This window comes from Ranitomeya imitator, unplaced genomic scaffold (genome assembly GCF_032444005.1).
Source record: "Ranitomeya imitator isolate aRanImi1 unplaced genomic scaffold, aRanImi1.pri SCAFFOLD_1595, whole genome shotgun sequence".
NCBI lineage: Eukaryota > Metazoa > Chordata > Amphibia > Anura > Dendrobatidae > Ranitomeya > Ranitomeya imitator.
In genome coordinates, this window is record NW_027193865.1 from 1 (window position 1) to 20,800 (window position 20,800).

The window sequence follows — 20,800 nt, forward strand, 5'->3', positions numbered from 1 at the left end:
TAACACACCTGTTGCAACCAGCAAAGATTGCTTGATTGCTTGATTGATTGATTGCATATTGGATGCAATCCAATGCTGAACATGCACAGGTGAAAGCAAGGCACAGGAAATGTTGCAAACGGTCCAGTGAAACTGAGCAAATTGCTACATTTGCCACCTGAAACGTGCTTCTTTGACCCTGAAAAGAATTCTCAGAAAGTGTTAAATGACAACTTGCTGGGCTGATTTCAATTCAATCTGTTTTTGGAAACCGGATCAGAGAAGGGGTGCACTGTTCCCGGAGATACTGCAATAACGGGTCAATGCGTGGAGTGGACAGAGCAAGCTCCATTTCCAGCTCCCTGTTCTAAAAATCCATTTAATATATGGTCCCCAAATAGGGGACGTATCAGATATTAAACTGATAAGAACAGATACTACACTTGATCTTAGCCAAAAGGCCGAGAAGCGATAGCCTGAAATGGTTTGCCACTCCAGACGCCCCATGGCCCACAACCAGGACTCACTGTGGAGAGAGCCCAAAAGATGATTGCCCAGGGGAAGACATTTTTTTTCTAAACTCTGGATGCCTTCTCAAATGGCAGTTCTGGTGTGTGTGGGGGCGTGTGGGGGGTGTGTGGGGGTGTGTGGGGGTGTGTTCAATTTGGGCCCAACGCGTTTTTAAAAAATCTGCCTAACTCCGCCTAATCTGCATAACGCCGCCTGATCTGCATAACTCCGCCCATCTGAACACACCCTCCATCCCTTTGGCGCTCCAGAGTGCAACTATTAGTGCAAGTCTGCAAATTGCCCCTTTAAAAAAAAAAAAGACAATCCCCCTACCATGTGGTCTGCTGCTGTTCCAGCAGCAGACTGAAGACGGCGCCATTTTTCTCTGCCTTAGATAAGTCCAGAGCCCATTGTGACACGTGAGAGTTCCGGAGTCAATGGCTGAAGGCCCCATTGTGACAGCAGCAGCAGGTGAAGGTTCCGTGCATAGATTCTATCTACTGCAGGCGGGCAGGCAGCAGCAGCGCACCCAGTTGGTCAAAAGCATTAGAATACTACTCACACAGTACAAGACAAAATAGACAAGACTAGCACATTCAAGATCATCACAGACACCATTTTTCCTTCTTTATTGAAATACATATCATACACCACATAATTAAAAGTCAGTGGTCCACAAGAGGGAGCCAATGTTTTACAAAGGAATTTGTGCATGCGGTCACAAATGTAGTATGTATGGCCGAACTACTCGTAGGATACTTCAATTTAAACACTTCATGCTGACAGACAGCAGGCAGGCAGGCAGGCAGGCAGGCAGGCAGGCAGGCAGGCAGGCAGGCAGGCAGGGGCCTAATTTTGTAGATGGCACAATATATTAGCAACACTGTTACAAAGGCCTCATTCGGGCCTACATCTTAACACACCTGTTGCAACCAGCAAAGATTGCTTGATTGCTTGATTGATTGATTGCATATTGGATGCAATCCAATGCTGAACATGCACAGGTGAAAGCAAGGCACAGGAAATGTTGCAAACGGTCCAGTGAAACTGAGCAAATTGCTACATTTGCCACCTGAAACGTGCTTCTTTGACCCTGAAAAGAATTCTCAGAAAGTGTTAAATGACAACTTGCTGGGCTGATTTCAATTCAATCTGTTTTTGGAAACCGGATCAGAGAAGGGGTGCACTGTTCCCGGAGATACTGCAATAACGGGTCAATGCGTGGAGTGGACAGAGCAAGCTCCATTTCCAGCTCCCTGTTCTAAAAATCCATTTAATATATGGTCCCCAAATAGGGGACGTATCAGATATTAAACTGATAAGAACAGATACTACACTTGATCTTAGCCAAAAGGCCGAGAAGCGATAGCCTGAAATGGTTTGCCACTCCAGACGCCCCATGGCCCACAACCAGGACTCACTGTGGAGAGAGCCCAAAAGATGATTGCCCAGGGGAAGACATTTTTTTTCTAAACTCTGGATGCCTTCTCAAATGGCAGTTCTGGTGTGTGTGGGGGCGTGTGGGGGGTGTGTGGGGTGTGTGGGGGTGTGTTCAATTTGGGCCCAACGCGTTTTTAAAAAATCTGCCTAACTCCGCCTAATCTGCATAACGCCGCCTGATCTGCATAACTCCGCCCATCTGAACACACCCTCCATCCCTTTGGCGCTCCAGAGTGCAACTATTAGTGCAAGTCTGCAAATTGCCCCTTTAAAAAAAAAAAAGACAATCCCCCTACCATGTGGTCTGCTGCTGTTCCAGCAGCAGACTGAAGACGGCGCCATTTTTCTCTGCCTTAGATAAGTCCAGAGCCCATTGTGACACGTGAGAGTTCCGGAGTCAATGGCTGAAGGCCCCATTGTGACAGCAGCAGCAGGTGAAGGTTCCGTGCATAGATTCTATCTACTGCAGGCGGGCAGGCAGCAGCAGCGCACCCAGTTGGTCAAAAGCATTAGAATACTACTCACACAGTACAAGACAAAATAGACAAGACTAGCACATTCAAGATCATCACAGACACCATTTTTCCTTCTTTATTGAAATACATATCATACACCACATAATTAAAAGTCAGTGGTCCACAAGAGGGAGCCAATGTTTTACAAAGGAATTTGTGCATGCGGTCACAAATGTAGTATGTATGGCCGAACTACTCGTAGGATACTTCAATTTAAACACTTCATGCTGACAGACAGCAGGCAGGCAGGCAGGCAGGCAGGCAGGCAGGCAGGCAGGCAGGCAGGCAGGCAGGGCCTAATTTTGTAGATGGCACAATATATTAGCAACACTGTTACAAAGGCCTCATTCGGGCCTACATCTTAACACACCTGTTGCAACCAGCAAAGATTGCTTGATTGCTTGATTGATTGATTGCATATTGGATGCAATCCAATGCTGAACATGCACAGGTGAAAGCAAGGCACAGGAAATGTTGCAAACGGTCCAGTGAAACTGAGCAAATTGCTACATTTGCCACCTGAAACGTGCTTCTTTGACCCTGAAAAGAATTCTCAGAAAGTGTTAAATGACAACTTGCTGGGCTGATTTCAATTCAATCTGTTTTTGGAAACCGGATCAGAGAAGGGGTGCACTGTTCCCGGAGATACTGCAATAACGGGTCAATGCGTGGAGTGGACAGAGCAAGCTCCATTTCCAGCTCCCTGTTCTAAAAATCCATTTAATATATGGTCCCCAAATAGGGGACGTATCAGATATTAAACTGATAAGAACAGATACTACACTTGATCTTAGCCAAAAGGCCGAGAAGCGATAGCCTGAAATGGTTTGCCACTCCAGACGCCCCATGGCCCACAACCAGGACTCACTGTGGAGAGAGCCCAAAAGATGATTGCCCAGGGGAAGACATTTTTTTTCTAAACTCTGGATGCCTTCTCAAATGGCAGTTCTGGTGTGTGTGGGGGCGTGTGGGGGGTGTGTGGGGGTGTGTGGGGGTGTGTTCAATTTGGGCCCAACGCGTTTTTAAAAAATCTGCCTAACTCCGCCTAATCTGCATAACGCCGCCTGATCTGCATAACTCCGCCCATCTGAACACACCCTCCATCCCTTTGGCGCTCCAGAGTGCAACTATTAGTGCAAGTCTGCAAATTGCCCCTTTAAAAAAAAAAAAGACAATCCCCCTACCATGTGGTCTGCTGCTGTTCCAGCAGCAGACTGAAGACGGCGCCATTTTTCTCTGCCTTAGATAAGTCCAGAGCCCATTGTGACACGTGAGAGTTCCGGAGTCAATGGCTGAAGGCCCCATTGTGACAGCAGCAGCAGGTGAAGGTTCCGTGCATAGATTCTATCTACTGCAGGCGGGCAGGCAGCAGCAGCGCACCCAGTTGGTCAAAAGCATTAGAATACTACTCACACAGTACAAGACAAAATAGACAAGACTAGCACATTCAAGATCATCACAGACACCATTTTTCCTTCTTTATTGAAATACATATCATACACCACATAATTAAAAGTCAGTGGTCCACAAGAGGGAGCCAATGTTTTACAAAGGAATTTGTGCATGCGGTCACAAATGTAGTATGTATGGCCGAACTACTCGTAGGATACTTCAATTTAAACACTTCATGCTGACAGACAGCAGGCAGGCAGGCAGGCAGGCAGGCAGGCAGGCAGGCAGGCAGGCAGGCAGGCAGGGGCCTAATTTTGTAGATGGCACAATATATTAGCAACACTGTTACAAAGGCCTCATTCGGGCCTACATCTTAACACACCTGTTGCAACCAGCAAAGATTGCTTGATTGCTTGATTGATTGATTGCATATTGGATGCAATCCAATGCTGAACATGCACAGGTGAAAGCAAGGCACAGGAAATGTTGCAAACGGTCCAGTGAAACTGAGCAAATTGCTACATTTGCCACCTGAAACGTGCTTCTTTGACCCTGAAAAGAATTCTCAGAAAGTGTTAAATGACAACTTGCTGGGCTGATTTCAATTCAATCTGTTTTTGGAAACCGGATCAGAGAAGGGGTGCACTGTTCCCGGAGATACTGCAATAACGGGTCAATGCGTGGAGTGGACAGAGCAAGCTCCATTTCCAGCTCCCTGTTCTAAAAATCCATTTAATATATGGTCCCCAAATAGGGGACGTATCAGATATTAAACTGATAAGAACAGATACTACACTTGATCTTAGCCAAAAGGCCGAGAAGCGATAGCCTGAAATGGTTTGCCACTCCAGACGCCCCATGGCCCACAACCAGGACTCACTGTGGAGAGAGCCCAAAAGATGATTGCCCAGGGGAAGACATTTTTTTTCTAAACTCTGGATGCCTTCTCAAATGGCAGTTCTGGTGTGTGTGGGGGCGTGTGGGGGGTGTGTGGGGGTGTGTGGGGGTGTGTTCAATTTGGGCCCAACGCGTTTTTAAAAAATCTGCCTAACTCCGCCTAATCTGCATAACGCCGCCTGATCTGCATAACTCCGCCCATCTGAACACACCCTCCATCCCTTTGGCGCTCCAGAGTGCAACTATTAGTGCAAGTCTGCAAATTGCCCCTTTAAAAAAAAAAAAGACAATCCCCCTACCATGTGGTCTGCTGCTGTTCCAGCAGCAGACTGAAGACGGCGCCATTTTTCTCTGCCTTAGATAAGTCCAGAGCCCATTGTGACACGTGAGAGTTCCGGAGTCAATGGCTGAAGGCCCCATTGTGACAGCAGCAGCAGGTGAAGGTTCCGTGCATAGATTCTATCTACTGCAGGCGGGCAGGCAGCAGCAGCGCACCCAGTTGGTCAAAAGCATTAGAATACTACTCACACAGTACAAGACAAAATAGACAAGACTAGCACATTCAAGATCATCACAGACACCATTTTTCCTTCTTTATTGAAATACATATCATACACCACATAATTAAAAGTCAGTGGTCCACAAGAGGGAGCCAATGTTTTACAAAGGAATTTGTGCATGCGGTCACAAATGTAGTATGTATGGCCGAACTACTCGTAGGATACTTCAATTTAAACACTTCATGCTGACAGACAGCAGGCAGGCAGGCAGGCAGGCAGGCAGGCAGGCAGGCAGGCAGGCAGGCAGGCAGGGGCCTAATTTTGTAGATGGCACAATATATTAGCAACACTGTTACAAAGGCCTCATTCGGGCCTACATCTTAACACACCTGTTGCAACCAGCAAAGATTGCTTGATTGCTTGATTGATTGATTGCATATTGGATGCAATCCAATGCTGAACATGCACAGGTGAAAGCAAGGCACAGGAAATGTTGCAAACGGTCCAGTGAAACTGAGCAAATTGCTACATTTGCCACCTGAAACGTGCTTCTTTGACCCTGAAAAGAATTCTCAGAAAGTGTTAAATGACAACTTGCTGGGCTGATTTCAATTCAATCTGTTTTTGGAAACCGGATCAGAGAAGGGGTGCACTGTTCCCGGAGATACTGCAATAACGGGTCAATGCGTGGAGTGGACAGAGCAAGCTCCATTTCCAGCTCCCTGTTCTAAAAATCCATTTAATATATGGTCCCCAAATAGGGGACGTATCAGATATTAAACTGATAAGAACAGATACTACACTTGATCTTAGCCAAAAGGCCGAGAAGCGATAGCCTGAAATGGTTTGCCACTCCAGACGCCCCATGGCCCACAACCAGGACTCACTGTGGAGAGAGCCCAAAAGATGATTGCCCAGGGGAAGACATTTTTTTTCTAAACTCTGGATGCCTTCTCAAATGGCAGTTCTGGTGTGTGTGGGGGCGTGTGGGGGGTGTGTGGGGGTGTGTGGGGGTGTGTTCAATTTGGGCCCAACGCGTTTTTAAAAAATCTGCCTAACTCCGCCTAATCTGCATAACGCCGCCTGATCTGCATAACTCCGCCCATCTGAACACACCCTCCATCCCTTTGGCGCTCCAGAGTGCAACTATTAGTGCAAGTCTGCAAATTGCCCCTTTAAAAAAAAAAAAGACAATCCCCCTACCATGTGGTCTGCTGCTGTTCCAGCAGCAGACTGAAGACGGCGCCATTTTTCTCTGCCTTAGATAAGTCCAGAGCCCATTGTGACACGTGAGAGTTCCGGAGTCAATGGCTGAAGGCCCCATTGTGACAGCAGCAGCAGGTGAAGGTTCCGTGCATAGATTCTATCTACTGCAGGCGGGCAGGCAGCAGCAGCGCACCCAGTTGGTCAAAAGCATTAGAATACTACTCACACAGTACAAGACAAAATAGACAAGACTAGCACATTCAAGATCATCACAGACACCATTTTTCCTTCTTTATTGAAATACATATCATACACCACATAATTAAAAGTCAGTGGTCCACAAGAGGGAGCCAATGTTTTACAAAGGAATTTGTGCATGCGGTCACAAATGTAGTATGTATGGCCGAACTACTCGTAGGATACTTCAATTTAAACACTTCATGCTGACAGACAGCAGGCAGGCAGGCAGGCAGGCAGGCAGGCAGGCAGGCAGGCAGGCAGGCAGGCAGGGGCCTAATTTTGTAGATGGCACAATATATTAGCAACACTGTTACAAAGGCCTCATTCGGGCCTACATCTTAACACACCTGTTGCAACCAGCAAAGATTGCTTGATTGCTTGATTGATTGATTGCATATTGGATGCAATCCAATGCTGAACATGCACAGGTGAAAGCAAGGCACAGGAAATGTTGCAAACGGTCCAGTGAAACTGAGCAAATTGCTACATTTGCCACCTGAAACGTGCTTCTTTGACCCTGAAAAGAATTCTCAGAAAGTGTTAAATGACAACTTGCTGGGCTGATTTCAATTCAATCTGTTTTTGGAAACCGGATCAGAGAAGGGGTGCACTGTTCCCGGAGATACTGCAATAACGGGTCAATGCGTGGAGTGGACAGAGCAAGCTCCATTTCCAGCTCCCTGTTCTAAAAATCCATTTAATATATGGTCCCCAAATAGGGGACGTATCAGATATTAAACTGATAAGAACAGATACTACACTTGATCTTAGCCAAAAGGCCGAGAAGCGATAGCCTGAAATGGTTTGCCACTCCAGACGCCCCATGGCCCACAACCAGGACTCACTGTGGAGAGAGCCCAAAAGATGATTGCCCAGGGGAAGACATTTTTTTTCTAAACTCTGGATGCCTTCTCAAATGGCAGTTCTGGTGTGTGTGGGGGCGTGTGGGGGGTGTGTGGGGGTGTGTGGGGGTGTGTTCAATTTGGGCCCAACGCGTTTTTAAAAAATCTGCCTAACTCCGCCTAATCTGCATAACGCCGCCTGATCTGCATAACTCCGCCCATCTGAACACACCCTCCATCCCTTTGGCGCTCCAGAGTGCAACTATTAGTGCAAGTCTGCAAATTGCCCCTTTAAAAAAAAAAAAGACAATCCCCCTACCATGTGGTCTGCTGCTGTTCCAGCAGCAGACTGAAGACGGCGCCATTTTTCTCTGCCTTAGATAAGTCCAGAGCCCATTGTGACACGTGAGAGTTCCGGAGTCAATGGCTGAAGGCCCCATTGTGACAGCAGCAGCAGGTGAAGGTTCCGTGCATAGATTCTATCTACTGCAGGCGGGCAGGCAGCAGCAGCGCACCCAGTTGGTCAAAAGCATTAGAATACTACTCACACAGTACAAGACAAAATAGACAAGACTAGCACATTCAAGATCATCACAGACACCATTTTTCCTTCTTTATTGAAATACATATCATACACCACATAATTAAAAGTCAGTGGTCCACAAGAGGGAGCCAATGTTTTACAAAGGAATTTGTGCATGCGGTCACAAATGTAGTATGTATGGCCGAACTACTCGTAGGATACTTCAATTTAAACACTTCATGCTGACAGACAGCAGGCAGGCAGGCAGGCAGGCAGGCAGGCAGGCAGGCAGGCAGGCAGGCAGGCAGGGGCCTAATTTTGTAGATGGCACAATATATTAGCAACACTGTTACAAAGGCCTCATTCGGGCCTACATCTTAACACACCTGTTGCAACCAGCAAAGATTGCTTGATTGCTTGATTGATTGATTGCATATTGGATGCAATCCAATGCTGAACATGCACAGGTGAAAGCAAGGCACAGGAAATGTTGCAAACGGTCCAGTGAAACTGAGCAAATTGCTACATTTGCCACCTGAAACGTGCTTCTTTGACCCTGAAAAGAATTCTCAGAAAGTGTTAAATGACAACTTGCTGGGCTGATTTCAATTCAATCTGTTTTTGGAAACCGGATCAGAGAAGGGGTGCACTGTTCCCGGAGATACTGCAATAACGGGTCAATGCGTGGAGTGGACAGAGCAAGCTCCATTTCCAGCTCCCTGTTCTAAAAATCCATTTAATATATGGTCCCCAAATAGGGGACGTATCAGATATTAAACTGATAAGAACAGATACTACACTTGATCTTAGCCAAAAGGCCGAGAAGCGATAGCCTGAAATGGTTTGCCACTCCAGACGCCCCATGGCCCACAACCAGGACTCACTGTGGAGAGAGCCCAAAAGATGATTGCCCAGGGGAAGACATTTTTTTTCTAAACTCTGGATGCCTTCTCAAATGGCAGTTCTGGTGTGTGTGGGGGCGTGTGGGGGGTGTGTGGGGGTGTGTGGGGGTGTGTTCAATTTGGGCCCAACGCGTTTTTAAAAAATCTGCCTAACTCCGCCTAATCTGCATAACGCCGCCTGATCTGCATAACTCCGCCCATCTGAACACACCCTCCATCCCTTTGGCGCTCCAGAGTGCAACTATTAGTGCAAGTCTGCAAATTGCCCCTTTAAAAAAAAAAAAGACAATCCCCCTACCATGTGGTCTGCTGCTGTTCCAGCAGCAGACTGAAGACGGCGCCATTTTTCTCTGCCTTAGATAAGTCCAGAGCCCATTGTGACACGTGAGAGTTCCGGAGTCAATGGCTGAAGGCCCCATTGTGACAGCAGCAGCAGGTGAAGGTTCCGTGCATAGATTCTATCTACTGCAGGCGGGCAGGCAGCAGCAGCGCACCCAGTTGGTCAAAAGCATTAGAATACTACTCACACAGTACAAGACAAAATAGACAAGACTAGCACATTCAAGATCATCACAGACACCATTTTTCCTTCTTTATTGAAATACATATCATACACCACATAATTAAAAGTCAGTGGTCCACAAGAGGGAGCCAATGTTTTACAAAGGAATTTGTGCATGCGGTCACAAATGTAGTATGTATGGCCGAACTACTCGTAGGATACTTCAATTTAAACACTTCATGCTGACAGACAGCAGGCAGGCAGGCAGGCAGGCAGGCAGGCAGGCAGGCAGGCAGGCAGGCAGGCAGGGGCCTAATTTTGTAGATGGCACAATATATTAGCAACACTGTTACAAAGGCCTCATTCGGGCCTACATCTTAACACACCTGTTGCAACCAGCAAAGATTGCTTGATTGCTTGATTGATTGATTGCATATTGGATGCAATCCAATGCTGAACATGCACAGGTGAAAGCAAGGCACAGGAAATGTTGCAAACGGTCCAGTGAAACTGAGCAAATTGCTACATTTGCCACCTGAAACGTGCTTCTTTGACCCTGAAAAGAATTCTCAGAAAGTGTTAAATGACAACTTGCTGGGCTGATTTCAATTCAATCTGTTTTTGGAAACCGGATCAGAGAAGGGGTGCACTGTTCCCGGAGATACTGCAATAACGGGTCAATGCGTGGAGTGGACAGAGCAAGCTCCATTTCCAGCTCCCTGTTCTAAAAATCCATTTAATATATGGTCCCCAAATAGGGGACGTATCAGATATTAAACTGATAAGAACAGATACTACACTTGATCTTAGCCAAAAGGCCGAGAAGCGATAGCCTGAAATGGTTTGCCACTCCAGACGCCCCATGGCCCACAACCAGGACTCACTGTGGAGAGAGCCCAAAAGATGATTGCCCAGGGGAAGACATTTTTTTTCTAAACTCTGGATGCCTTCTCAAATGGCAGTTCTGGTGTGTGTGGGGGCGTGTGGGGGGTGTGTGGGGGTGTGTGGGGGTGTGTTCAATTTGGGCCCAACGCGTTTTTAAAAAATCTGCCTAACTCCGCCTAATCTGCATAACGCCGCCTGATCTGCATAACTCCGCCCATCTGAACACACCCTCCATCCCTTTGGCGCTCCAGAGTGCAACTATTAGTGCAAGTCTGCAAATTGCCCCTTTAAAAAAAAAAAAGACAATCCCCCTACCATGTGGTCTGCTGCTGTTCCAGCAGCAGACTGAAGACGGCGCCATTTTTCTCTGCCTTAGATAAGTCCAGAGCCCATTGTGACACGTGAGAGTTCCGGAGTCAATGGCTGAAGGCCCCATTGTGACAGCAGCAGCAGGTGAAGGTTCCGTGCATAGATTCTATCTACTGCAGGCGGGCAGGCAGCAGCAGCGCACCCAGTTGGTCAAAAGCATTAGAATACTACTCACACAGTACAAGACAAAATAGACAAGACTAGCACATTCAAGATCATCACAGACACCATTTTTCCTTCTTTATTGAAATACATATCATACACCACATAATTAAAAGTCAGTGGTCCACAAGAGGGAGCCAATGTTTTACAAAGGAATTTGTGCATGCGGTCACAAATGTAGTATGTATGGCCGAACTACTCGTAGGATACTTCAATTTAAACACTTCATGCTGACAGACAGCAGGCAGGCAGGCAGGCAGGCAGGCAGGCAGGCAGGCAGGCAGGCAGGCAGGCAGGGGCCTAATTTTGTAGATGGCACAATATATTAGCAACACTGTTACAAAGGCCTCATTCGGGCCTACATCTTAACACACCTGTTGCAACCAGCAAAGATTGCTTGATTGCTTGATTGATTGATTGCATATTGGATGCAATCCAATGCTGAACATGCACAGGTGAAAGCAAGGCACAGGAAATGTTGCAAACGGTCCAGTGAAACTGAGCAAATTGCTACATTTGCCACCTGAAACGTGCTTCTTTGACCCTGAAAAGAATTCTCAGAAAGTGTTAAATGACAACTTGCTGGGCTGATTTCAATTCAATCTGTTTTTGGAAACCGGATCAGAGAAGGGGTGCACTGTTCCCGGAGATACTGCAATAACGGGTCAATGCGTGGAGTGGACAGAGCAAGCTCCATTTCCAGCTCCCTGTTCTAAAAATCCATTTAATATATGGTCCCCAAATAGGGGACGTATCAGATATTAAACTGATAAGAACAGATACTACACTTGATCTTAGCCAAAAGGCCGAGAAGCGATAGCCTGAAATGGTTTGCCACTCCAGACGCCCCATGGCCCACAACCAGGACTCACTGTGGAGAGAGCCCAAAAGATGATTGCCCAGGGGAAGACATTTTTTTTCTAAACTCTGGATGCCTTCTCAAATGGCAGTTCTGGTGTGTGTGGGGGCGTGTGGGGGGTGTGTGGGGGTGTGTGGGGGTGTGTTCAATTTGGGCCCAACGCGTTTTTAAAAAATCTGCCTAACTCCGCCTAATCTGCATAACGCCGCCTGATCTGCATAACTCCGCCCATCTGAACACACCCTCCATCCCTTTGGCGCTCCAGAGTGCAACTATTAGTGCAAGTCTGCAAATTGCCCCTTTAAAAAAAAAAAAGACAATCCCCCTACCATGTGGTCTGCTGCTGTTCCAGCAGCAGACTGAAGACGGCGCCATTTTTCTCTGCCTTAGATAAGTCCAGAGCCCATTGTGACACGTGAGAGTTCCGGAGTCAATGGCTGAAGGCCCCATTGTGACAGCAGCAGCAGGTGAAGGTTCCGTGCATAGATTCTATCTACTGCAGGCGGGCAGGCAGCAGCAGCGCACCCAGTTGGTCAAAAGCATTAGAATACTACTCACACAGTACAAGACAAAATAGACAAGACTAGCACATTCAAGATCATCACAGACACCATTTTTCCTTCTTTATTGAAATACATATCATACACCACATAATTAAAAGTCAGTGGTCCACAAGAGGGAGCCAATGTTTTACAAAGGAATTTGTGCATGCGGTCACAAATGTAGTATGTATGGCCGAACTACTCGTAGGATACTTCAATTTAAACACTTCATGCTGACAGACAGCAGGCAGGCAGGCAGGCAGGCAGGCAGGCAGGCAGGCAGGCAGGCAGGCAGGCAGGGGCCTAATTTTGTAGATGGCACAATATATTAGCAACACTGTTACAAAGGCCTCATTCGGGCCTACATCTTAACACACCTGTTGCAACCAGCAAAGATTGCTTGATTGCTTGATTGATTGATTGCATATTGGATGCAATCCAATGCTGAACATGCACAGGTGAAAGCAAGGCACAGGAAATGTTGCAAACGGTCCAGTGAAACTGAGCAAATTGCTACATTTGCCACCTGAAACGTGCTTCTTTGACCCTGAAAAGAATTCTCAGAAAGTGTTAAATGACAACTTGCTGGGCTGATTTCAATTCAATCTGTTTTTGGAAACCGGATCAGAGAAGGGGTGCACTGTTCCCGGAGATACTGCAATAACGGGTCAATGCGTGGAGTGGACAGAGCAAGCTCCATTTCCAGCTCCCTGTTCTAAAAATCCATTTAATATATGGTCCCCAAATAGGGGACGTATCAGATATTAAACTGATAAGAACAGATACTACACTTGATCTTAGCCAAAAGGCCGAGAAGCGATAGCCTGAAATGGTTTGCCACTCCAGACGCCCCATGGCCCACAACCAGGACTCACTGTGGAGAGAGCCCAAAAGATGATTGCCCAGGGGAAGACATTTTTTTTCTAAACTCTGGATGCCTTCTCAAATGGCAGTTCTGGTGTGTGTGGGGGCGTGTGGGGGGTGTGTGGGGGTGTGTGGGGGTGTGTTCAATTTGGGCCCAACGCGTTTTTAAAAAATCTGCCTAACTCCGCCTAATCTGCATAACGCCGCCTGATCTGCATAACTCCGCCCATCTGAACACACCCTCCATCCCTTTGGCGCTCCAGAGTGCAACTATTAGTGCAAGTCTGCAAATTGCCCCTTTAAAAAAAAAAAAGACAATCCCCCTACCATGTGGTCTGCTGCTGTTCCAGCAGCAGACTGAAGACGGCGCCATTTTTCTCTGCCTTAGATAAGTCCAGAGCCCATTGTGACACGTGAGAGTTCCGGAGTCAATGGCTGAAGGCCCCATTGTGACAGCAGCAGCAGGTGAAGGTTCCGTGCATAGATTCTATCTACTGCAGGCGGGCAGGCAGCAGCAGCGCACCCAGTTGGTCAAAAGCATTAGAATACTACTCACACAGTACAAGACAAAATAGACAAGACTAGCACATTCAAGATCATCACAGACACCATTTTTCCTTCTTTATTGAAATACATATCATACACCACATAATTAAAAGTCAGTGGTCCACAAGAGGGAGCCAATGTTTTACAAAGGAATTTGTGCATGCGGTCACAAATGTAGTATGTATGGCCGAACTACTCGTAGGATACTTCAATTTAAACACTTCATGCTGACAGACAGCAGGCAGGCAGGCAGGCAGGCAGGCAGGCAGGCAGGCAGGCAGGCAGGCAGGCAGGGGCCTAATTTTGTAGATGGCACAATATATTAGCAACACTGTTACAAAGGCCTCATTCGGGCCTACATCTTAACACACCTGTTGCAACCAGCAAAGATTGCTTGATTGCTTGATTGATTGATTGCATATTGGATGCAATCCAATGCTGAACATGCACAGGTGAAAGCAAGGCACAGGAAATGTTGCAAACGGTCCAGTGAAACTGAGCAAATTGCTACATTTGCCACCTGAAACGTGCTTCTTTGACCCTGAAAAGAATTCTCAGAAAGTGTTAAATGACAACTTGCTGGGCTGATTTCAATTCAATCTGTTTTTGGAAACCGGATCAGAGAAGGGGTGCACTGTTCCCAGGAGATACTGCAATAACGGGTCAATGCGTGGAGTGGACAGAGCAAGCTCCATTTCCAGCTCCCTGTTCTAAAAATCCATTTAATATATGGTCCCCAAATAGGGGACGTATCAGATATTAAACTGATAAGAACAGATACTACACTTGATCTTAGCCAAAAGGCCGAGAAGCGATAGCCTGAAATGGTTTGCCACTCCAGACGCCCCATGGCCCACAACCAGGACTCACTGTGGAGAGAGCCCAAAAGATGATTGCCCAGGGGAAGACATTTTTTTTCTAAACTCTGGATGCCTTCTCAAATGGCAGTTCTGGTGTGTGTGGGGGCGTGTGGGGGGTGTGTGGGGGTGTGTGGGGGTGTGTTCAATTTGGGCCCAACGCGTTTTTAAAAAATCTGCCTAACTCCGCCTAATCTGCATAACGCCGCCTGATCTGCATAACTCCGCCCATCTGAACACACCCTCCATCCCTTTGGCGCTCCAGAGTGCAACTATTAGTGCAAGTCTGCAAATTGCCCCTTTAAAAAAAAAAAAGACAATCCCCCTACCATGTGGTCTGCTGCTGTTCCAGCAGCAGACTGAAGACGGCGCCATTTTTCTCTGCCTTAGATAAGTCCAGAGCCCATTGTGACACGTGAGAGTTCCGGAGTCAATGGCTGAAGGCCCCATTGTGACAGCAGCAGCAGGTGAAGGTTCCGTGCATAGATTCTATCTACTGCAGGCGGGCAGGCAGCAGCAGCGCACCCAGTTGGTCAAAAGCATTAGAATACTACTCACACAGTACAAGACAAAATAGACAAGACTAGCACATTCAAGATCATCACAGACACCATTTTTCCTTCTTTATTGAAATACATATCATACACCACATAATTAAAAGTCAGTGGTCCACAAGAGGGAGCCAATGTTTTACAAAGGAATTTGTGCATGCGGTCACAAATGTAGTATGTATGGCCGAACTACTCGTAGGATACTTCAATTTAAACACTTCATGCTGACAGACAGCAGGCAGGCAGGCAGGCAGGCAGGCAGGCAGGCAGGCAGGCAGGCAGGCAGGCAGGGGCCTAATTTTGTAGATGGCACAATATATTAGCAACACTGTTACAAAGGCCTCATTCGGGCCTACATCTTAACACACCTGTTGCAACCAGCAAAGATTGCTTGATTGCTTGATTGATTGATTGCATATTGGATGCAATCCAATGCTGAACATGCACAGGTGAAAGCAAGGCACAGGAAATGTTGCAAACGGTCCAGTGAAACTGAGCAAATTGCTACATTTGCCACCTGAAACGTGCTTCTTTGACCCTGAAAAGAATTCTCAGAAAGTGTTAAATGACAACTTGCTGGGCTGATTTCAATTCAATCTGTTTTTGGAAACCGGATCAGAGAAGGGGTGCACTGTTCCCGGAGATACTGCAATAACGGGTCAATGCGTGGAGTGGACAGAGCAAGCTCCATTTCCAGCTCCCTGTTCTAAAAATCCATTTAATATATGGTCCCCAAATAGGGGACGTATCAGATATTAAACTGATAAGAACAGATACTACACTTGATCTTAGCCAAAAGGCCGAGAAGCGATAGCCTGAAATGGTTTGCCACTCCAGACGCCCCATGGCCCACAACCAGGACTCACTGTGGAGAGAGCCCAAAAGATGATTGCCCAGGGGAAGACATTTTTTTTCTAAACTCTGGATGCCTTCTCAAATGGCAGTTCTGGTGTGTGTGGGGGCGTGTGGGGGGTGTGTGGGGGTGTGTGGGGGTGTGTTCAATTTGGGCCCAACGCGTTTTTAAAAAATCTGCCTAACTCCGCCTAATCTGCATAACGCCGCCTGATCTGCATAACTCCGCCCATCTGAACACACCCTCCATCCCTTTGGCGCTCCAGAGTGCAACTATTAGTGCAAGTCTGCAAATTGCCCCTTTAAAAAAAAAAAAGACAATCCCCCTACCATGTGGTCTGCTGCTGTTCCAGCAGCAGACTGAAGACGGCGCCATTTTTCTCTGCCTTAGATAAGTCCAGAGCCCATTGTGACACGTGAGAGTTCCGGAGTCAATGGCTGAAGGCCCCATTGTGACAGCAGCAGCAGGTGAAGGTTCCGTGCATAGATTCTATCTACTGCAGGCGGGCAGGCAGCAGCAGCGCACCCAGTTGGTCAAAAGCATTAGAATACTACTCACACAGTACAAGACAAAATAGACAAGACTAGCACATTCAAGATCATCACAGACACCATTTTTCCTTCTTTATTGAAATACATATCATACACCACATAATTAAAAGTCAGTGGTCCACAAGAGGGAGCCAATGTTTTACAAAGGAATTTGTGCATGCGGTCACAAATGTAGTATGTATGGCCGAACTACTCGTAGGATACTTCAATTTAAACACTTCATGCTGACAGACAGCAGGCAGGCAGGCAGGCAGGCAGGCAGGCAGGCAGGCAGGCAGGCAGGCAGGCAGGGGCCTAATTTTGTAGATGGCACAATATATTAGCAACACTGTTACAAAGGCCTCATTCGGGCCTACATCTTAACACACCTGTTGCAACCAGCAAAGATTGCTTGATTGCTTGATTGATTGATTGCATATTGGATGCAATCCAATGCTGAACATGCACAGGTGAAAGCAAGGCACAGGAAATGTTGCAAACGGTCCAGTGAAACTGAGCAAATTGCTACATTTGCCACCTGAAACGTGCTTCTTTGACCCTGAAAAGAATTCTCAGAAAGTGTTAAATGACAACTTGCTGGGCTGATTTCAATTCAATCTGTTTTTGGAAACCGGATCAGAGAAGGGGTGCACTGTTCCCGGAGATACTGCAATAACGGGTCAATGCGTGGAGTGGACAGAGCAAGCTCCATTTCCAGCTCCCTGTTCTAAAAATCCATTTAATATATGGTCCCCAAATAGGGGACGTATCAGATATTAAACTGATAAGAACAGATACTACACTTGATCTTAGCCAAAAGGCCGAGAAGCGATAGCCTGAAATGGTTTGCCACTCCAGACGCCCCATGGCCCACAACCAGGACTCACTGTGGAGAGAGCCCAAAAGATGATTGCCCAGGGGAAGACATTTTTTTTCTAAACTCTGGATGCCTTCTCAAATGGCAGTTCTGGTGTGTGTGGGGGCGTGTGGGGGGTGTGTGGGGGTGTGTGGGGGTGTGTTCAATTTGGGCCCAACGCGTTTTTAAAAAATCTGCCTAACTCCGCCTAATCTGCATAACGCCGCCTGATCTGCATAACTCCGCCCATCTGAACACACCCTCCATCCCTTTGGCGCTCCAGAGTGCAACTATTAGTGCAAGTCTGCAAATTGCCCCTTTAAAAAAAAAAAAGACAATCCCCCTACCATGTGGTCTGCTGCTGTTCCAGCAGCAGACTGAAGACGGCGCCATTTTTCTCTGCCTTAGATAAGTCCAGAGCCCATTGTGACACGTGAGAGTTCCGGAGTCAATGGCTGAAGGCCCCATTGTGACAGCAGCAGCAGGTGAAGGTTCCGTGCATAGATTCTATCTACTGCAGGCGGGCAGGCAGCAGCAGCGCACCCAGTTGGTCAAAAGCATTAGAATACTACTCACACAGTACAAGACAAAATAGACAAGACTAGCACATTCAAGATCATCACAGACACCATTTTTCCTTCTTTATTGAAATACATATCATACACCACATAATTAAAAGTCAGTGGTCCACAAGAGGGAGCCAATGTTTTACAAAGGAATTTGTGCATGCGGTCACAAATGTAGTATGTATGGCCGAACTACTCGTAGGATACTTCAATTTAAACACTTCATGCTGACAGACAGCAGGCAGGCAGGCAGGCAGGCAGGCAGGCAGGCAGGCAGGCAGGCAGGCAGGCAGGGGCCTAATTTTGTAGATGGCACAATATATTAGCAACACTGTTACAAAGGCCTCATTCGGGCCTACATCTTAACACACCTGTTGCAACCAGCAAAGATTGCTTGATTGCTTGATTGATTGATTGCATATTGGATGCAATCCAATGCTGAACATGCACAGGTGAAAGCAAGGCACAGGAAATGTTGCAAACGGTCCAGTGAAACTGAGCAAATTGCTACATTTGCCACCTGAAACGTGCTTCTTTGACCCTGAAAAGAATTCTCAGAAAGTGTTAAATGACAACTTGCTGGGCTGATTTCAATTCAATCTGTTTTTGGAAACCGGATCAGAGAAGGGGTGCACTGTTCCCGGAGATACTGCAATAACGGGTCAATGCGTGGAGTGGACAGAGCAAGCTCCATTTCCAGCTCCCTGTTCTAAAAATCCATTTAATATATGGTCCCCAAATAGGGGACGTATCAGATATTAAACTGATAAGAACAGATACTACACTTGATCTTAGCCAAAAGGCCGAGAAGCGATAGCCTGAAATGGTTTGCCACTCCAGACGCCCCATGGCCCACAACCAGGACTCACTGTGGAGAGAGCCCAAAAGATGATTGCCCAGGGGAAGACATTTTTTTTCTAAACTCTGGATGCCTTCTCAAATGGCAGTTCTGGTGTGTGTGGGGGCGTGTGGGGGGTGTGTGGGGGTGTGTGGGGGTGTGTTCAATTTGGGCCCAACGCGTTTTTAAAAAATCTGCCTAACTCCGCCTAATCTGCATAACGCCGCCTGATCTGCATAACTCCGCCCATCTGAACACACCCTCCATCCCTTTGGCGCTCCAGAGTGCAACTATTAGTGCAAGTCTGCAAATTGCCCCTTTAAAAAAAAAAAAGACAATCCCCCTACCATGTGGTCTGCTGCTGTTCCAGCAGCAGACTGAAGACGGCGCCATTTTTCTCTGCCTTAGATAAGTCCAGAGCCCATTGTGACACGTGAGAGTTCCGGAGTCAATGGCTGAAGGCCCCATTGTGACAGCAGCAGCAGGTGAAGGTTCCGTGCATAGATTCTATCTACTGCAGGCGGGCAGGCAGCAGCAGCGCACCCAGTTGGTCAAAAGCATTAGAATACTACTCACACAGTACAAGACAAAATAGACAAGACTAGCACATTCAAGATCATCACAGACACCATTTTTCCTTCTTTATTGAAATACATATCATACACCACATAATTAAAAGTCAGTGGTCCACAAGAGGGAGCCAATGTTTTACAAAGGAATTTGTGCATGCGGTCACAAATGTAGTATGTATGGCCGAACTACTCGTAGGATACTTCAATTTAAACACTTCATGCTGACAGACAGCAGGCAGGCAGGCAGGCAGGCAGGCAGGCAGGCAGGCAGGCAGGCAGGCAGGCAGGGGCCTAATTTTGTAGATGGCACAATATATTAGCAACACTGTTACAAAGGCCTCATTCGGGCCTACATCTTAACACACCTGTTGCAACCAGCAAAGATTGCTTGATTGCTTGATTGATTGATTGCATATTGGATGCAATCCAATGCTGAACATGCACAGGTGAAAGCAAGGCACAGGAAATGTTGCAAACGGTCCAGTGAAACTGAGCAAATTGCTACATTTGCCACCTGAAACGTGCTTCTTTGACCCTGAAAAGAATTCTCAGAAAGTGTTAAATGACAACTTGCTGGGCTGATTTCAATTCAATCTGTTTTTGGAAACCGGATCAGAGAAGGGGTGCACTGTTCCCGGAGATACTGCAATAACGGGTCAATGCGTGGAGTGGACAGAGCAAGCTCCATTTCCAGCTCCCTGTTCTAAAAATCCATTTAATATATGGTCCCCAAATAGGGGACGTATCAGATATTAAACTGATAAGAACAGATACTACACTTGATCTTAGCCAAAAGGCCGAGAAGCGATAGCCTGAAATGGTTTGCCACTCCAGACGCCCCATGGCCCACAACCAGGACTCACTGTGGAGAGAGCCCAAAAGATGATTGCCCAGGGGAAGACATTTTTTTTCTAAACTCTGGATGCCTTCTCAAATGGCAGTTCTGGTGTGTGTGGGGGCGTGTGGGGGGTGTGTGGGGGTGTGTGGGGGTGTGTTCAATTTGGGCCCAACGCGTTTTTAAAAAATCTGCCTAACTCCGCCTAATCTGCATAACGCCGCCTGATCTGCATAACTCCGCCCATCTGAACACACCCTCCATCCCTTTGGCGCTCCAGAGTGCAACTATTAGTGCAAGTCTGCAAATTGCCCCTTTAAAAAAAAAAAAGACAATCCCCCTACCATGTGGTCTGCTGCTGTTCCAGCAGCAGACTGAAGACGGCGCCATTTTTCTCTGCCTTAGATAAGTCCAGAGCCCATTGTGACACGTGAGAGTTCCGGAGTCAATGGCTGAAGGCCCCATTGTGACAGCAGCAGCAGGTGAAGGTTCCGTGCATAGATTCTATCTACTGCAGGCGGGCAGGCAGCAGCAGCGCACCCAGTTGGTCAAAAGCATTAGAATACTACTCACACAGTACAAGACAAAATAGACAAGACTAGCACATTCAAGATCATCACAGACACCATTTTTCCTTCTTTATTGAAATACATATCATACACCACAT

The 20,800-nt window shown here is 47.0% G+C and overlaps 15 non-coding genes across 15 annotated transcripts; all 15 read right to left on the reverse strand.

Moving 5' to 3' along the window:
* Positions 1 to 261: 261 nt before the first annotated feature.
* On the reverse strand, positions 262 to 452 carry LOC138654377 (U2 spliceosomal RNA). The gene has a single exon (XR_011316247.1). It is a non-coding gene; the product is annotated as a U2 spliceosomal RNA (small nuclear RNA).
* A 1,213-nt stretch (positions 453 to 1,665) lies between these two features.
* LOC138654389 (U2 spliceosomal RNA) lies at positions 1,666 to 1,856 on the reverse strand. Its single transcript, XR_011316258.1, has one exon. It is a non-coding gene; the product is annotated as a U2 spliceosomal RNA (small nuclear RNA).
* Positions 1,857 to 3,067: 1,211 nt separating this feature from the next.
* LOC138654398 (U2 spliceosomal RNA) lies at positions 3,068 to 3,258 on the reverse strand. Its single transcript, XR_011316266.1, has one exon. It is a non-coding gene; the product is annotated as a U2 spliceosomal RNA (small nuclear RNA).
* A 1,213-nt stretch (positions 3,259 to 4,471) lies between these two features.
* Positions 4,472 to 4,662, reverse strand: LOC138654399 (U2 spliceosomal RNA). Its single transcript, XR_011316267.1, has one exon. It is a non-coding gene; the product is annotated as a U2 spliceosomal RNA (small nuclear RNA).
* Positions 4,663 to 5,875: 1,213 nt separating this feature from the next.
* LOC138654400 (U2 spliceosomal RNA) lies at positions 5,876 to 6,066 on the reverse strand. The gene has a single exon (XR_011316268.1). It is a non-coding gene; the product is annotated as a U2 spliceosomal RNA (small nuclear RNA).
* Positions 6,067 to 7,279: 1,213 nt separating this feature from the next.
* Positions 7,280 to 7,470, reverse strand: LOC138654378 (U2 spliceosomal RNA). Its single transcript, XR_011316248.1, has one exon. It is a non-coding gene; the product is annotated as a U2 spliceosomal RNA (small nuclear RNA).
* A 1,213-nt stretch (positions 7,471 to 8,683) lies between these two features.
* LOC138654380 (U2 spliceosomal RNA) lies at positions 8,684 to 8,874 on the reverse strand. Its single transcript, XR_011316249.1, has one exon. It is a non-coding gene; the product is annotated as a U2 spliceosomal RNA (small nuclear RNA).
* A 1,213-nt stretch (positions 8,875 to 10,087) lies between these two features.
* LOC138654381 (U2 spliceosomal RNA) lies at positions 10,088 to 10,278 on the reverse strand. Its single transcript, XR_011316250.1, has one exon. It is a non-coding gene; the product is annotated as a U2 spliceosomal RNA (small nuclear RNA).
* A 1,213-nt stretch (positions 10,279 to 11,491) lies between these two features.
* Positions 11,492 to 11,682, reverse strand: LOC138654382 (U2 spliceosomal RNA). Its single transcript, XR_011316251.1, has one exon. It is a non-coding gene; the product is annotated as a U2 spliceosomal RNA (small nuclear RNA).
* A 1,213-nt stretch (positions 11,683 to 12,895) lies between these two features.
* Positions 12,896 to 13,086, reverse strand: LOC138654383 (U2 spliceosomal RNA). Its single transcript, XR_011316252.1, has one exon. It is a non-coding gene; the product is annotated as a U2 spliceosomal RNA (small nuclear RNA).
* A 1,213-nt stretch (positions 13,087 to 14,299) lies between these two features.
* Positions 14,300 to 14,491, reverse strand: LOC138654397 (U2 spliceosomal RNA). Its single transcript, XR_011316265.1, has one exon. It is a non-coding gene; the product is annotated as a U2 spliceosomal RNA (small nuclear RNA).
* A 1,213-nt stretch (positions 14,492 to 15,704) lies between these two features.
* LOC138654384 (U2 spliceosomal RNA) lies at positions 15,705 to 15,895 on the reverse strand. Its single transcript, XR_011316253.1, has one exon. It is a non-coding gene; the product is annotated as a U2 spliceosomal RNA (small nuclear RNA).
* A 1,213-nt stretch (positions 15,896 to 17,108) lies between these two features.
* Positions 17,109 to 17,299, reverse strand: LOC138654385 (U2 spliceosomal RNA). Its single transcript, XR_011316254.1, has one exon. It is a non-coding gene; the product is annotated as a U2 spliceosomal RNA (small nuclear RNA).
* A 1,213-nt stretch (positions 17,300 to 18,512) lies between these two features.
* On the reverse strand, positions 18,513 to 18,703 carry LOC138654386 (U2 spliceosomal RNA). Its single transcript, XR_011316255.1, has one exon. It is a non-coding gene; the product is annotated as a U2 spliceosomal RNA (small nuclear RNA).
* A 1,213-nt stretch (positions 18,704 to 19,916) lies between these two features.
* Positions 19,917 to 20,107, reverse strand: LOC138654387 (U2 spliceosomal RNA). Its single transcript, XR_011316256.1, has one exon. It is a non-coding gene; the product is annotated as a U2 spliceosomal RNA (small nuclear RNA).
* Positions 20,108 to 20,800: the final 693 nt, after the last annotated feature.